Source organism: Acomys russatus, chromosome 32 (genome assembly GCF_903995435.1).
Source record: "Acomys russatus chromosome 32, mAcoRus1.1, whole genome shotgun sequence".
NCBI lineage: Eukaryota > Metazoa > Chordata > Mammalia > Rodentia > Muridae > Acomys > Acomys russatus.
In genome coordinates, this window is record NC_067168.1 from 46,187,126 (window position 1) to 46,203,754 (window position 16,629).

The window sequence follows — 16,629 nt, forward strand, 5'->3', positions numbered from 1 at the left end:
TAACTGCCATATAGGCTCGTCCCCAAATGCCAGCAGTGTCACAGCAGAGACAGCTGCACCCCCCCCCCCCACTGCCTCCCACACCACTGTCAGCCCAGATTGATAGGGCGAACCCAGATTTAAGGAAGCAGGCCCCACCAGATGAGAGATAGGTAGAGCTCAGGAGCATTTCTGCAGAAGGGAACGATCATGCTGCAGATTAGAATTTCCAGCCACTAAGATCACTTGCTTTGTAAGCCTAGAGGACACAGGGCAGGGCAGCCAGCACCAAATAGGATTCCATGGAGAAAGGGCTTGTATTTAGTGTCTGCCGGCAGTGATGGGGACGGCACACTCAGAGGCCAGTCCATTTTCAGGAGGATGGAGGCAAGTGTTGTAGAGCAGAGGGGTCAATAGTAAGAGAAGTCCCCACAAACAGAAGAACACAGGGCTGAGCAAAAGCTTTGGGTCTTTGCTCCGGCTCTTTCCCTGGCACTAAGCCTTTCAGGGCTTCTCCTTTTTTTTTTTTTTTTTTTTTTTGTAAGATGCCAGAGTGAAGGTTTCTTTGTGCTGAGATCGCTCGGTATGGATACTCTTAAAATGTATTACTGCAGTTTCCAAGCGACATGGGAACCATCCACGACACACCCCATCTAACGCAAGAGGCTTTGACCCTGTCGCTTTATCCAAAGTTTTGGCTGTAGACTGTCCCAGGGGTGTTGCTGACACTTTAGTACCTTTATCTAAAAAACAGCAAACAAACAAAGTTTGGAAATAGAACCCTGGCATGCTCTTTCAAAATGTCAGAGACTAAAAGAGTTGGAGGTGGGGAGAATGGATTAGTTCTGTCTTGTTTGTGGTATGTATAATTTGAGGTTAAACTCAGAACAATACACCCAGGGATAAATCTCATCCCTTATATATTTTAAAAATAAGCAAAAATTTTAACCAGTGTTCCCCACTATTAATGAGGCCAAGCTCTCAACTGAATGCACTCTGCTCCTTCACCAAGAAAATAAATGAAAGAGAACAGTGCGAAGGTAGTGAGCACGCACGCCCACGGACTGAGCCCTCGCCCCTTCTTGCTGCCATGCACATGACCTCTTGGAAGTTGTGACTTCTTGTGACCTCCCTCTCTCTTTGCATCCAGCCATGGGAATGGCTGGATCCAACAGGATGCTGGGAGATGTGACCCTTCTACTCCTCTTATCTCTGTGACAGCCTGCCCAGGCTGGCCTGCTTAGTGTGGGACACTTGACTTAGAAGCAGCATTAAGACAGCGGGACTGTCCTGGCCCCAACCAGCCAACTGTCAGACAATTGGCAGGTAGAGGAGTGAGGCCTGAGACCTAGCCTACGCTGGCAAGATGCAGTCATAGGGAAAGTGATACTTCTTGTCAAAGCTACTGTATATTTTGAGGACATGCATTATGGATATAATCCAGACAGAGAGGGGAAGAGTTCTACATCAAGAAAAAGGCCAAGGAAAGAAGTAACTTTGAGGCTGGGGGTTAGCGGGGAGCTGGGTGCGGGATGGGGAGCTGGGTGCGGGATGGGGAGCTGGGTGGGCGTGGGGGGAGCTGGGTGTGGGCTTTGAATGTGACTCCACCCACAGGCCGTGTGTTTGAACACTTGGTCCTCAGTTCCTGGCATTATTTTAAAAGGTAGCAGAGTCTTTAGAATGTGGAACCTTGGAGAAGGAAGTGGGTCACTGGGAAGTGACCAGCAAGGTTTTTCAGCTTGTCCCTGCTTCATGTCCTGTCTGCCTCCTGACTGTGGATACAGCGTGACCAACCATCACCAGCCACACCTCACCAGCCACAGCACCAGACACACCTCACCAGACACAGCACCAGACACACCTCACCAGACACAGCACCAGACACACCTCACCAGACACACCTCACCAGACACAGCACCAGCCACAGCACCAGACACACCTCACCAGCCACAGCACCAGACACACCTCACCAGACACACCTCACCAGACACACCTCACCAGCCACAGCACCAGACACACCTCACCAGCCACAGCACCAGACACACCTCACCAGACACAGACCCACCTCACCAGACACAGCACCAGACACACCTCACCAGACACACCTCACCAGACACACCTCACCAGACACAGCACCAGACACACCTCACCAGACACACCTCACCAGACACACCTCACCAGCCACAGCACCAGACACACCTCACCAGCCACAGCACCAGACACACCTCACCAGACACAGCACCAGACACCCTCACCAGACAGCACACCAACACACCAACCCAACACACCTCACCAGACACACCTCACCAGACACAGCACCAGACACACCTCACCAGACACACCTCACCAGACACAGCACCAGACACACCTCACCAGACACACCTCACCAGACACAGCACCAGACACACCTCACCAGACACAGCACACCAGACACACCTCACCAGACACAGCACCAGACACACCTCACCAGCCACAGCACCAGACACACCTCACCAGCCACAGCACCAGACACACCTCACCAGCCACAGCACCAGACACACCTCACCAGACACACCTCACCAGACACAGACCAAAACCTCAAGACAACCTCACAGACACAGCACCAGACACACCTCAACCAAAACACCTCACCAGACACAGCACCAGACACACACCAGACACAGCACCAGACACACCAGGACACAGCAAGACACACCTCACACCAGCAAGACACCATCAACAATACACCTCACCAGACACACCTCACCAGACACAGCACCAGACACACCTCACCAGACACAGCACCAGCCACACCTCACCAGACACAGCACCAGCCACACCCAGCAGCCACAGCACCAGACACACCTCACCAGCCACAGCACCAGACACACCCAGCAGCCACAGCACCAGCCACACCCAGCAGCCACACCTCACCAGGTACACTCGACATCTGCTGCCATGCCTCTTCCACTCAGATGACTATTATTTTCTCACACTGTGGATCAAATGAACTCTTCTGTCTGATCAGTTGTTTTTCATGAGGTGTTTAGTCTCAGGCAGAGAGAAGTGATTAGCACACTGTGGCAGCAGGAAAGGCTCTCCTGGAGTGGCCTTGTCTTGCTGGTTTTTATGGGGAGATTATCTGAGAAACACTACAGGAGAAGACAAAAGCATCCAGGGAGGAGCTGGTTTGTGATTGGTTCAAGGACCTGTCTAATAAGGGCATGAACATCTTTGCAATTCATCACATGGTCACATGGATGGCCTCAGATAAACTAAACAACCATAGTGTGAACGTGGTTGAGCCAGGTGGTGGCAGCGGCAGCAAATTAAAGGCCTAGGCCTTTAATGCCAGCATTCTGGAGGCAGAAGCAGGCAGATCTCTGAGTGTGAGGCCAGCTCGGTCTACAGAGCAAGTGACAGGGCTACAAGAGACACTTTGTCTAGAAAAACAAATAAACAAACAACAAGAAGAACAGAGTAGTGTGGTTGTGGCTTTATGTGGTGTATACACAGGAGCGTGCACATCCACATCTATACACATGTACACAGTTAGCATCCAACACCCACTGTTGTAACTTGTGTGGGTGTGGCATGGCGGTGGGCCCAGGCCCACCACATGGGAGCTTTGATCTGGCCAAGAATGGACCACACAATCTATTCAGATAATGACCTCTCTGCTCTTAGCCAGATCAAACAGGTTCTCCAGGCTGGTTTCAGCCTGAGTCTGTATGCCACTGAAGGGGGAAGGGAGATAGAGTCAAGCACAGACAGGAGACAGGCGAGATTTCTGGAAGAGGAGGAGGAAGCCTGTAGACAGGAAGCCAACAGTGTGTAGGTCCATGGAGAGATCTGGGAATGATGTCAGAGCCACATGACTGGGGAGAGGAGAGGTTGGTTAGGAGCAGCCTGGCTAGGTCAGACTGTAGATGCTGGGGCAGAGGAGAGGGTCCATTACAGGACCAGTGTCACCCATACACAGTGTGAGCAGTAGGCGGGTACTCAGGAGCCGGGTACCAATGCCTACAGCAGCATGTGTGGGCTCCTTATAGAGGAACTTGGGCTGGAAGCAAAGAGAGCCAGAGGTCAAGGCCAGCCTATTGTTACACCCTTCTGCAGTGTTTTGAGATCAGCCTGGGATCTCAGCATCCTTCCCCATCACTGTTGGCCTATGCAAAGGTTCATACCCCTAGGCTTCATGGAGAAATCCAAACCTTCCAGGCGCTTCTCCAAAAGCCATCATAAGGTCTGCCTACTCAGCCCTGCAGCCATTCTCCCCTCTAGGTGCTACTGTGGCAAGCTGCCACCACATACAGTGAGCTTCCTACCTACCAGGAACTGCAGACAACAGGACAGTAGTGCAGGTCACACGTTAGCTGAGACTGCGTAGGCCCTCCCCATCCCTCGGAGGCCTATAAGTAGGGACCTGCTCTGTCTGGGGGAACTGAAACCTCGCTTGCTTTGGTACTGTCTGAAGCATTAGGAAGTCTCTCAATAGGTCTCTCTCATCTAAGACACCTTGTCTCCCCATCTCCCTCCAACCTCTTCTTTCCTGCGCGGCTGGAGAGGACCTCTCGGAGCATGAGCTGCGTTTTCCCTGTCAAAGGCCTCCATGTCCTTCTAGATCCTTCTTCTATGCTCTCTGCCCTTCACTGACCTACTTGCCCCATTGATACCGGCTTGTCTTCTTTCCTGCCCCAGCCACGTTGACCTTGCTCGTCCTCTTTCCTGCCCCAGCCACGTTGACCTTGCTTGCTCTCGGCAGCTGCTTCCCCCTCCATGCCTGTGGACATCTCCCACCCCCTGAGGCTGATTCTCTTCATCCAGAGCTCGGCTTCTTCCACCTTCCCTGAGAGGGCTCCTAGGGTCTCTGACACACCGTCCTCGTCCTAGCTTGTCTTCAAAGCCGGCGTCGGTTTTAGGATTACTTGTAAATCCGGTTCCTCTGAGATTGAGCATTTCGTCCTTCAGGAAAGCCCCTTGTGGTGTTTGACTAAGAATGGCCCTGCATAGGCTCATGTAGTTGAATCCTTGGTCTCTAGGGGGTGGCACTATTAGATGTGGTCTTTTGCAGAAAGTGTGTTACTGGGGTGGGGTCGGGGAGCGGGCTTTCAGGTTTCAAATGCTCAAGCTAAGCCCCAGTGTCCCTCTCAGTTCTGTTGCCTGCAGATCCAGGTGTAGACTCCCAGCTAGCTCTCTCCAGGACCATCTCTGCCTGCATGTCACCATGCATCCCACCATGCTGATAACGGACTAAACCTCTGAAACCGTAAGCCAGGCCCAGTTAGATGATTTCCTTTATAAGAGTGTCCATGGTCATGATGTCTCTTCACAGCAATACAGCACTGATTAAGACACTCCTGGATTTAACCAGAAGGCAAACAACTCAAAATAGCTTCAGGAAGTCCCTGAAACTGACTAGATTCACTAGGTCCCCTCTGCACCAAGACTATGGAAACAGTAAAGACAGCTGAGAGTTATTCTCAGACCAGCCATTATTAGACCTGATTCATGGGCCTGGAAGAGCAGAGACCCGCTGGGCTGGGTGGAAGAGATTAAGACCAACTGAGGCTCCTGGGAAGGACACTCCTCAACCTGCCGAGCTGCCTGCAGGCTGTGCAGTATGCTCAGGGCACCCAGCTTTTGTGAGCTGTCACCCATGCTGAGGTGGGCTTCGATGGTGCGACTGTCACTGAGTCATTTCTGCTCCTATAAGTAGCCCCTCACCTATACTCCTGTAAATAACCCCAGTGAAGCTCATTGGGTCACCATCATGGACTGTGTGGGGCTACCTTTCTGGGGTCTTGTCACACAATGTACTTTATCTTCTGCTGATTGGTCTGAAGTCCCACCTGGACTTGAGAGCTGTGCGGACAGAGGGCTTGATTCTTCCTTGTCCTCCACAGAAGACTCTGTCTGTCCTTAGCATGCCATAAGGCACAGAACAATTATCTGTTTTGTTTTTGTTCTTTTTGAGACAAGGTCTAATTCTGAGGCCCTGCCTTGCCTCAGACTCACAACAATGTTCCTGCCTCAGCTTGCCAAGTTCTGAGATGCCTGGCTATAGGAAAACTGTTCAATGATGATACCTCAGGGCTGAGGCTCTTAGGGAGGAAACTGTATTCCGTAGAAGAAAATCCGGTATTTATTTTCCCTGAAAACACCTACCTGTCTGCCCCACCATCTCCCCCACCTCCCTCTAGACAGCTGGCGGCAGATGAAGGAAGCCTTCCAGCCCGTGTCTGTCATGTCAACTGATGGAGTCCTGCTGGAGCATGCTCGCTGTCTCTTCCAAGCCCTCAGCCCTTGCTGCTTCCTGCCTGACATTTTGGCCTTTATCCTGCCCTCAGGATTGGAGCCTCACTAAGAGGCTACAACCTGAGCGCTCTCCACCCCCCTCTGTCTCTTTCTGTCTCTCTGTCTCTGTCTCTGTCTCTGTCTCTCTCTCATCCTAGAACTGAAACTATTAGGAACTTCCAGCACGGTTCCAGCAGTCCATGGTGACCTGTGGGCAGTGCAGATGCCCCCAGTGCTGCCTCTGCCCAGCCATGAGCATCAGTGGTTCCTGATCAGTGCGCCTGGCATTGTTTGCTGCATTTTCTCCCTTCCCCCCCTCTACCTGCCCAGTGCACTTCATTGCCTTTCTTTCTTTAAAATAAAGGGGGGGGGGGGTTATTTATTTATTTATTTATTATCAATGTATACAATGCTCTGCCTGCATGTACACCTGCAGGCCAGAAGAGGGCACCAGATCACATTATAGACGGTTGTGAGCCACCATGTAGTTGCTGGGAATTGAACTCAGGACCTCTGGAAGAGCAGTCAGTGCTCCTAACCTCTGAGCCATGTCTCCAGCTCCTCATTGCCTTTCTTATCCCAGTCTTCCTTTGTATAAAAGTCTTGTCATGTGACATAATAAAAACTAAAAATTGAGGCTGGGAAGATGGTAAAGTTGGTAAAATGCTTGTCTTGCAAAGTGGGCCTAAGTCCGAGTCTAGAACCTACTTTAACAACAGCAAAATTCTGAAATGATGTTCCAATCCCAGTGTTGGGCCGGTGGAGACAAATAAACCCACCATGCTCATCAGCCAGCCAGCCTCGCCTGCTTGGTGACTTCCTAGTCAATGAGATATACTGTCTGAACCAAAAATAATCTTTACAAAGTAGGTAGTGATGAGGCTGGAGAGATGGCTCAGTGGTTAAGAGCACTTCCAGAGGTCCTGAGTTCAATTCCCAGCAACCATATGGTGGCTCACAACCATCTGTAATGTGATCTGATCATACTGTATACATAATAAATAAAATCTTAAAAACAAAAACAAAGTAGATAGTGACTAAGAAACAGCACCCAAGGCTACCCGCAGGCCTTCACATAGGTACTGGCAAACACAGGTACAACACACACACACACACACATACACACGCGGGCACGTGAGCACACACACACACAGAGGCACAGACACACACACTCATACACACAGACATGGGCACATACACACACACACACTCATACATACAGACACACATTCATACACACAGACACAGGCACACACACACACATTCATACACACAGACACAGGCACACACACAACACAGACACAGACACACACACTCATACACACAGACACAGGCACAGACACACACACACATTCAAACACACAAACAGACATACACACACAACACAGACACACACCATACACACATACCACACACTCATACACACAGGCACACACACACACACACACACACACACTCATACACACTGGCTGTCCTCAAACTCACTATGTAGACCAGGCTGGCCTCAAACTCAGAGATTTGCATGTCTCTACCTTCTGAGTGCTGGGGTTAAAGGTGTGCACCTTCACAGCTGGCTTGTATATATACTTTTTACATATGTGTCTAGAAATAGAACTGGCTTTGAATTAGGGCCTTTCCACCCTGGATAGACTCCAGGCTGTGCATCTCCACTATTCCTCAGGTCGGGCTTGAGAAAACCAGGGACGTGTAAGTAGTGTGTGTGACCTGGGCTTAATAGAATTGACATGCTCAGATCTCAAGCATTAGAAGCCGAAGTCTGTGGTCAGAAAATAATTGTCAGAACAAGAGGACTGCCCCACAGCAAGGACCTGAAGTGACCACAAGAGTTACTCCTCCAGTGACTCCCCTCCCCCCCCAGCCTGGGGTTTGCCCCTTGCTTTGCCCTGCCCATCTTCAAGGAAGCCAAGTCCCGCACCCTCCACAACCTCTGCAGGACTGAACGCGGGTATCTGCTATGAGGCTTTCAGAGGCATCATTTAAAACAACAACAAGGGGGGCGGGAACCCCGACAATACTGTGCAGGGCTATGTGAGAAGATGACGACCCCGCCCCTGAGTTTCCAACATTTCTCACATCTACGGAATCACATTACGGCCCCATATCCAATAGCCTCTGCATTGTCCGGACGCCAATGGCTCCAGCGGTTAGCACAGCTGCCCAGGCATGAGAATGTAATCCATCTACGATAGGACGAGGGCCTCCATTTCAGGGGCGATCCCAGAGCGGAGACCTGCCATGTCAGAGATGCAGCCGTGGGTAGGAAATGAGGTGAGCACTAGACCCCCTTCAGTGCCATTTCCGGATGGTTTCAGGTTTGCTTGTATGCTTTCTGGCATCACTGCTTTAGTGACCCTTGCTTAGAGCTGAGGAAAGGCAACTCCGGGGTTACTCTGGGAGGGACTGGGTCTTTCTAGACATCGCCTTTGCTTCTGGGTAGGACTCTGCTTAGAATGCCCCTTTTTTTCTATTTATTTCTTTTTGGTCAGGGTCCCAGGCTGCCCTTGAACCCACTACCTCGCCAAGGATAACCCTGAGTACCGGATCCTTCCGCCTTGATCTCCCGAGTGCTAGGATTACAGACACGAGCCACCACACACAGTTTACACAGTGCCGAGAATCCAGCCCCGGGCCTTCAGGTACGCAAGATTACTTCATATTACAGGCGGACTCCATTGCTTGCAGGTTACTGAGGTCCGGCTTGTGAGAGGGTGAAGGTGGTGGCTTCGGCGCCAGCCGTTAGCCAGGGATGGGTCTACATCCCACAGACCAGAATCAGACCCTTGCTGGAGAAGGGAAACCCTGGGCCTTGGCCTCCTCCGTCCCCCTCAGCGTGCGATCCCTCCCCTGATCTCGCAGTCACAAGGCCAGGCTTCTAGAAAGGCTCCCTCCTTGTTTTATTTGGCAGAACGCTGGGGCAGTAACTGGACTGGCTTCAACTGGCCGGGAAACCAAAGCCCCTACAGAAAGGAGCCTCACGAATCCTGCCAAACTGCTTGTTCCCTGCCAGTCCCGGGCTGGCCGGACAAACAGCTCTGCCAGCGTTAGCATTGGTGAAGGGAAGTGAATTTGCTGTGTGGAACCACAAAACGTACGTTGTGTACTTTCGGGGAAGCGTGCGAGCATGCGCAGGCTCCGGTCCCATTGTGCGGCTTCTGGACCCGGTTCATCTCCTGGGTGGAAGGGAGTGGGCTCCGGCGCAACAGAGGCGTTTGCCTCCGTGGCTCTTCTAAAGCAGTATGTGTGTGCTTGTCAAAACATACCTTTCCTGCGGACTTTGAAGACCCGCCTGCCTGCCAGAAAGAGGAAAAGAGAAAAATTCCACTCTGCAGCCCCTTTGGCCTGTGCACAGGGCAGGATCCCTGTCTCACAAAGGCATTCCTTCACTGTTGAAAAGCCAGCTTTCCCAGAGGGTTCTCACCACTGCAGTTTGACTGGGGCTGCAAGGTGGAGAGCTGGCACTCGGGGTGTTTCGCCCACCGTGAACCTGAGGTCAATAAAGCTTTGCCTGGTGGAGGACCAGGGCCCCCGCGGCTCCGAGAATTATGAAGTAAATCTAGGAAAAAACACTGTTACTTTTTGCTTCTACCATCATCTCCTCAGCCAAAGTAGACTGCTGTGACCCCTCTGATGGTGGGGGAACCCCGCATTTGGAGATAACCTAGGCCTGTTTCTGGAGCCCAGCTCTGAAACCCAACATGGGACTCAGTCAGCATACTGTGTGATGACACCTCCCTTGCTCAGATTTGGTCTGGGTTCAGCTTTTGCTTGGAGTTACGAGAGGACTTCCAGTCAAAGCTAAGACTAGGGTTCAAGTCAGGTGGGACTCTGCCTACAGCAAACACCTACACCCTTCCCACTGCCCAAGGGCCCCATTTCCTTGCTGGCTTCCGACTCTCAGCTCATAAAAAGGGCTGGGGTGGGGGAGAATCTCAGTCAGGAAAGTATGTGCTGTGCAAGCCCAAAAAGGGCCTGAGTTCAACCGCTAAAAGCCAGGTGTGGAGGGGAACACACGGAATCCCAGTGTTGGAGGGGGAGGGTCAGTCCCAGGAGGATTTCAGGGCCCTCCTGGCCAAGCCAGTCTTGCTGAAACTGGTGAGCTCCAAGTTCAATGAGAGACCTTGTCTCAAAAAGTAAAGATAGAAGTCAGTTGAGGAAGGCATCTGGGGTCCTGACCTCTGGCATTCATGCATACATACATGCAGTCAAACACACACACACACACACCACACACACACACACTACAAACTACACACACCACACACACATACACAAAGGAAAGAAGAAAAACCAGCTGCTTTGATTAGTATTTTAAATTCATGCTGGGCGTGGTGGTGCATGCCTTTAATCCCAGCACTCGGGAGGCAGAGGCAGGTGAATTGCTGTGAGTTCGAGGCCAGCCTGGTCTACAAAGTGAGTCCAGGACAGCCAAGGCTACACAGAGAAACCCTATCTCAAAAAACCAAAAAAAAAAAAAACAAAAAAAAAAAAAAAAAAAAAAAAAAAAAAAAAATCACAAGGTCTTCATTAAAGGACTTGAAAAAATGACACCCCAGAATAGCTAAGTGTACCCCCTGCTTTTATGTCTAATCTGTTTGTATAGCTAGCATATTTTTCCCTTACAGCTGTCACTAAGGTGAACTATGTCAGGCTGCCAGGACACAGGCGGCCTGACACAAACTCCTGGGGAGTTCAAAGGTGGCCACTGTTTTCTGAGGTCAACTTTCTTCCTTTCCCAAGTAGAAGTTCAGTGCCACCCAGAGTCCAGCCTTCCAATATGGCGTGTCTACCGCACACCAGGTGGGTCCTTAGGAAGCCACGGGAAGGATGGGGTGAGACCGGTTAGGGAAACAGTCTCTGATCAGGAACCTGAACTGTTTTCTTTTGGCAGAGACTAGATGATACGTAAAACTTGTGTTCCTGTTGCACATGGCATTCAAAGATTGGTTTGTTTGTTGTTTTGTTTATGTGTATTGCTGCATGGGATTATGTGTACCAAGTACAGGTGGGTGGTCTCAGTATTCAGGTTACAGACAGCTGCGAATGGCCTGATGTCAATGCTGGGAGCCAAACCCAGATGGAAGAACAGTATGTGCTCCATGAGCCATCTCTTCAGCCCCCTACGTGGATTTTACTATTATAAAGTTTATTGGGCGTCCCCTAGAGGTGTTGCAGGTGTGGCGGCTGGATCACGTGCGCATCAGAAGGTGGCAGAGAGGACAGAGGCTGTGACTGTGCTCAGTGTTCTGACCTGTGAACACCTGCGTGATCAGCAGCCTAACATTCCCTGGAAAAAGCGAGCCCGAGGTGACCACCAGTCCAGCACCAGGGGCCTGGACAGGGAGCCAGCCTGAGACATCACCAGTCCGGCACCAGGCAGGCCCAGACAGACTTCCAGGATGGGGACCAAGCTGGAGACTAAAAAGAACCCCGCCTGACCCGAGGAGGAAGTGAGTCCAAGACAGAAGAACCTTGCAAAGGGCCATGTGGGTGGGTCAGATGAGGAGCAAGACAGGACAACCCCCAGACCAGGGCCATGGGGCCCAGATAGGGAGCTACCCTGAGATGACCACCAGTCAGAGGCCATATGGTCCTGGGGGTGTGTGTGTCAGGCCATGGCCGAGATGACCCTGCCCTTGCCATCATGCATGAGCTAGCAGGGCATAGCACTCCTGAGAGGACCCCAGACACTCAGAGACACCAGGCACCACTATGAGGAGCAAGTAAATGGTGGAGAAATGGAAGAGAAAGAGAAACAGGAGGGTGTAGGCACAGTGAAGAGAGGCAGAACTGGAGCCTTGAGGGTGGTGAGGAACAGCCTGATGTGAGCAGCCAGCAGTGCCCCTGGGACCATGGTACAGTCTATGCTGACGCCTGTGGCCATGTCTGGGTCAATGGCCCTGCAGTATCAGGGGTCTGTTACCACCAAACGCCAAGCAGATGTCCCTGATGGGGGTGCTGGTAGGGACACGTTGATGTCTGAGTGCTGTGCAGAACTGGACCCACCTCTCACCTGGGCATCTTGGGGGGAGTTTGTCCTGAAGGCATAAAAGCAGAAGAGCTGACCCCATCCCTAGTCAGCTGCAGTACTCAGGAGAGCACGCCCCCATTGCAGGAGTTGCAGGTGAACAGCCCATCACCCCTCGCCATTTGCAGCAGGTGGGAGACCTGGCCCTGGGGTCATGAGAGCAGGAGAGCTGACCCTGCCCTTCACCAGCTGCAGCAATTGGGCGAGCGGGCCCTGTACCTGGGCAGCACTGTAGAGCTGACCTTGGTGGTGGGGCAAAGGTGAGCAGGCCCTGATGGTGTGAGCATGGGAGAGCTGGCCTCGCCACTTGTCTGCCATGAGGTGACATGGGTGAGTGAGAGATGCCCCTCAGCCCGTGCCATCTACAGCAAGCAGGAGATCTGGACCAGAGGTCACCAGAGTGGGAGAGCAAGTCTTGACTTTGCACTTGAGAGAGCAGGCCCTGGACCTCACCTGGGCAGCACAGGAGAGCTGATTCCGGATGTGGGGGTTGTAGATGATCCAGCCCCGAGGGCATGAGTGCAGAAGAGCCACTTCTGCCTCTTGTCTTCTGGGCTGTGTTGTGGACAAAGGAGAGATGCCTCCCTCCCCTCCCTCATCCCTCACCATCGATGGCAAGTGGGAGAGCTGGTCATGAGAGTGGGAGAATTGGTCATGTCTTTCACTAGCTGCAAACACTCAGAGCAGTGGACCTTGTGCCTTACCTGGGCAGCAGGGTAGAGCTGGCCCTGGTTGTGGAGGTTGCTGGTGAGCCAGCCCTGTCCCTCTCAGGCCCCATCCAGATCTTTGAATTGGCCCACTGCAGCATCTACCCCATCAGCGAACTGCTGGAGTGTGTGAAGGGGCCCGTCCTACAGATCCAAATTCTCCATGACACAAGGCAACAACAGGATCTGAGAGGAGTCCCAGTATTGACAGAGCAGCAGAAGCCAGAGACCGTGAAACAGACCAAGGAGTTATTGCAACGAACATTTGTGAGCAAAGATATGTGGACAAGGGGCTGGAGAGATGGCTCAGAGGTTAAGAGCACTGTCTGCTCTTCCAGAGGTCCTGAGTTCAATTCCCATCAACCACATGATGGCTCACAGTCATCTAGAGTGAGATCTGGTGCCCTCTTCTGGCGTGCAAGGGAACATGCAGGCAGAACACTGTATACATAATAAACAAATGAATCTTTTTTTTAAAAAAAAAAGTGTGGACAAAAGGGTATACTGTGGGACACATTGTGACACACGACAGCTTCCATAACAAGATTCTTTTTTTGTCTGTCATGGGAGAGGTTGCAAGGGCAGAGGGCAGGTAGGAAGGGTGGGGAGATAAGTGGGACTGGGGTGCACGATGTGCAAGTCACAAAGAAGCATCAAAAACTTAAAAAAAAAAAATCCTATTGAGCTGATTTTCATGGCTTTTGGTGGAAAGCAGATGTTTAGCTGCTATAACAACAAAATAGTTTCAGATACTGTGGCAGAGAAAGGTTTCTCTGTGGCCCTAAGTAGGCTCAGGCCCAAAGACAATGTGCAGAAAGATGATGCCTTTGATTCCGCCATCCCAGTTCCTTTGTGTGTGTCTGTGTGGGAGGGTATGGGTGCATGTGTATATGTGCGTGCTTGATTGTGGAGGCCAAGCATCAACCTTGAGTGTCATCCCTCAGGGACCACCTGCCTAGTGTTTTGAGGCATGACATCTCACTGGCCTGGGGCTCAGCATGTAGGCCGGGCTGACCAGCCAGGCCCAGGGACCTGCCTGTCTCTACTTCCACAGTATAAGCAGGCACTAGCACAGCAGCCGGCTTTCCCGCAGGCTCTGAGGGCTGGGTGGGGGCTGCATGCCAGCATGGTGAGCACTTTACAGATGAAGCTCCTACCCCTGGCGCCCAGCTCTTCTCTCTGCACCTCAGAGAATCTGCTTCTAGGACAGTTTATACTTTAGTTCACACCTCCCACCCCCTGATTCTTGACTGCATTTCTCACGCTATGAGAGATTCCAATTTGACAGTAGCAGATGAGATAAGCCCTGAGTTTTCAAATTGTGTTTCCCGGATCTTCCTAAATAAATCCCCATTAAGTCTGCTAGTCCTAGGCAACTGCAGTAGAAGCTGGTGTCACTCAAAGCCCACAGGTCACTCAGAGGTCACTGGGGCTGATCCCTTCTGCTTTCACTAAAATGGGTTAAAGAATCCAAGGAAGAGATTCAGGAGACAGAGCATGAGGCAACCAGGCACCCCCACGCCATGCTGGGTAAGGAAGCCAGAGGGCCATGATGAAGCAAGCCCCGGACAAGCATTTCTTGTACTGATCATAGGTCTCATGAAATTCTACATGCCACCGTCTCAACTTTACAGCCACCCACCATTACTGCCCTGTGTCATCTCAGTCTATTTTATGTTGCTATAATGTAATACCCGAGGCTGGACACTTTATACAGAATAGGAAACAGCTCGCATAGAAAGAGGCAAGCGCTCTGAGGGTGGCCTTCCTGTAGAGCAACCCACTCTCGCAGCCCTAATTCTATCTCATGAGAGCCAGACTCTCCTCGATGATTGCCCCCCACCCCATGGCAGTGATAATCTAGTCGTGAGGGTGGTGCTTCTGTTTTCCGGTTCCTTCCCCCTGCAGTAAAAGGGTTCTACTTTCTCCGTAGTGCGGACCAAGGCCCCAGCAATGACCTGCTGGGGAACTCTGTGATCCAACATTGTAGACATTGCTCTAAGCTGCTCACTGCTAAGCAGAGCAAAGCAGAAGAGAACCAATGTGCTAAAGTTAAAATAAATAAAGCAATCAGACATGATGACACCATGCCAGGCATCATGAAGTCAAAAGAAATAAAGAAAAACTAGGTGGCTAGTTCCAACCTTTTCCACATTCTTCTTGCAAACCAGTTTCAAAGACTGAAGAACCACACACTCAGTTATCCCAGTGAGGGCCCCACTGCTCAGCGCCAACCATGTCTTAGTTGCCCTGTCTGTTGTGATGGAACACTCAGACAAGGTTAACCTACCCATGACTATAACCCACGTGTGGAGTCAGCGGGATGCTCAGCAAGAAGTGCATGGGGTTTTTAAAATATGGTGCATAACCACAGTGGAAATATCACTCAGGCGTGAAGAACACCCTGCCACTTACAGGGAAATGGATAGAACTGGTGATGAGAACATTAAATGAAATAGAGCCAGGCGGTGGTGGTGCATGCCTTTAATCCCAGCACTGGAGAGGCAGGAGCAGGCTGACCGCTGTGAGTTCAAGGCCAGCCTGGTCTACAGAGCAAATGCCAGGCCAGCCAGGGCTGTTATACAGAGAAACCCTGACTCAAAACAAACAAACAAACAAACAAGTAAAACAAGCCATTCTCAGAAAACCATCACATGTGTTTCTTTCACACATAGAACCTAGATTTTAAAAACCAGCCATGAAAACCAAGGGTGCAGTTTAAGGAGAGGGGAGCCGGGCAGGAGCGACATAGTGAGGTGTAAGTCGAGCAAAGCAAGTCAAATGCAGGGAATTCCACAATACAGCCCACTGATTTGCATAAATTGTGTTAATTTTTTTAAGAGAAAGAGTTACGGCCTGGTGAGAGGTTATGGGGAGATGCTCTTGGGGAGAGACTTATACTAGACCTACTCTGGCTCCCCCTCACTCTGGGATGGGTCTCATCTCTGGCTTGTGTCTCCTCTTTCGATCCCTTGTTCCTGCTCATGTTCCTGTCACGGTGTCTACACCCATGAGACCCTCACTAGAGTCAGAACCAGGGAGCCTCCTCCATCTTGACCTTTCAGCCTCTGGAACTGTTAGCTAAATCAACTCTTGTTCTTTGGCTAACCAGCTTCGCATGCACTGCAGCAACAACAGCAACAAAACCAGACTAATGTGCAAGCCGGTCCCCTCCCCAAGCCTGATCATTGACACTCGTGTTTCTGCTGTGTCAGTCAACAGTCAACAGTCAACAGCCCAGACATTGAGCCAAAGGGTGGGGCAGAGGCAGCCCAGTGATTCTAGCAGCGGCCCCAACTAAGACGGGCAAAGCCAGCTGCTATCGACTTACCATCTGACCACAAGTTCATGAGAGCCAAGATGCAGGCCAAGACCAAAGAAAGGCCCAATTGAGGCTCCCCAGCATATTTGTGTAATTCCAGGGTATGCTAGTCTAAAAATAAGTAGCAGTGGAAACGTGCCTTCCCCACAGGACTTCCACACTCACACGTAGGAGGACTTGGGCTGCATGTTGCATGTTAGCCAAGACTAATATCTTGTGTGACACACATGGATGAGTATACTTATGTGCACACAACATACATGTGATAGATATTCTTTGGCTTTAGATGAGTTAAGTTT

At 51.2% G+C, this 16,629-nt stretch overlaps 1 non-coding gene across 1 annotated transcript; it reads left to right on the plus strand.

The window, feature by feature from the left end:
- Window positions 1-11,426: 11,426 nt before the first annotated feature.
- Window positions 11,427-11,558, plus strand: LOC127184521 (small nucleolar RNA SNORA17). The gene has a single exon (XR_007830158.1). It is a non-coding gene; the product is annotated as a small nucleolar RNA SNORA17 (small nucleolar RNA).
- Window positions 11,559-16,629: the final 5,071 nt, after the last annotated feature.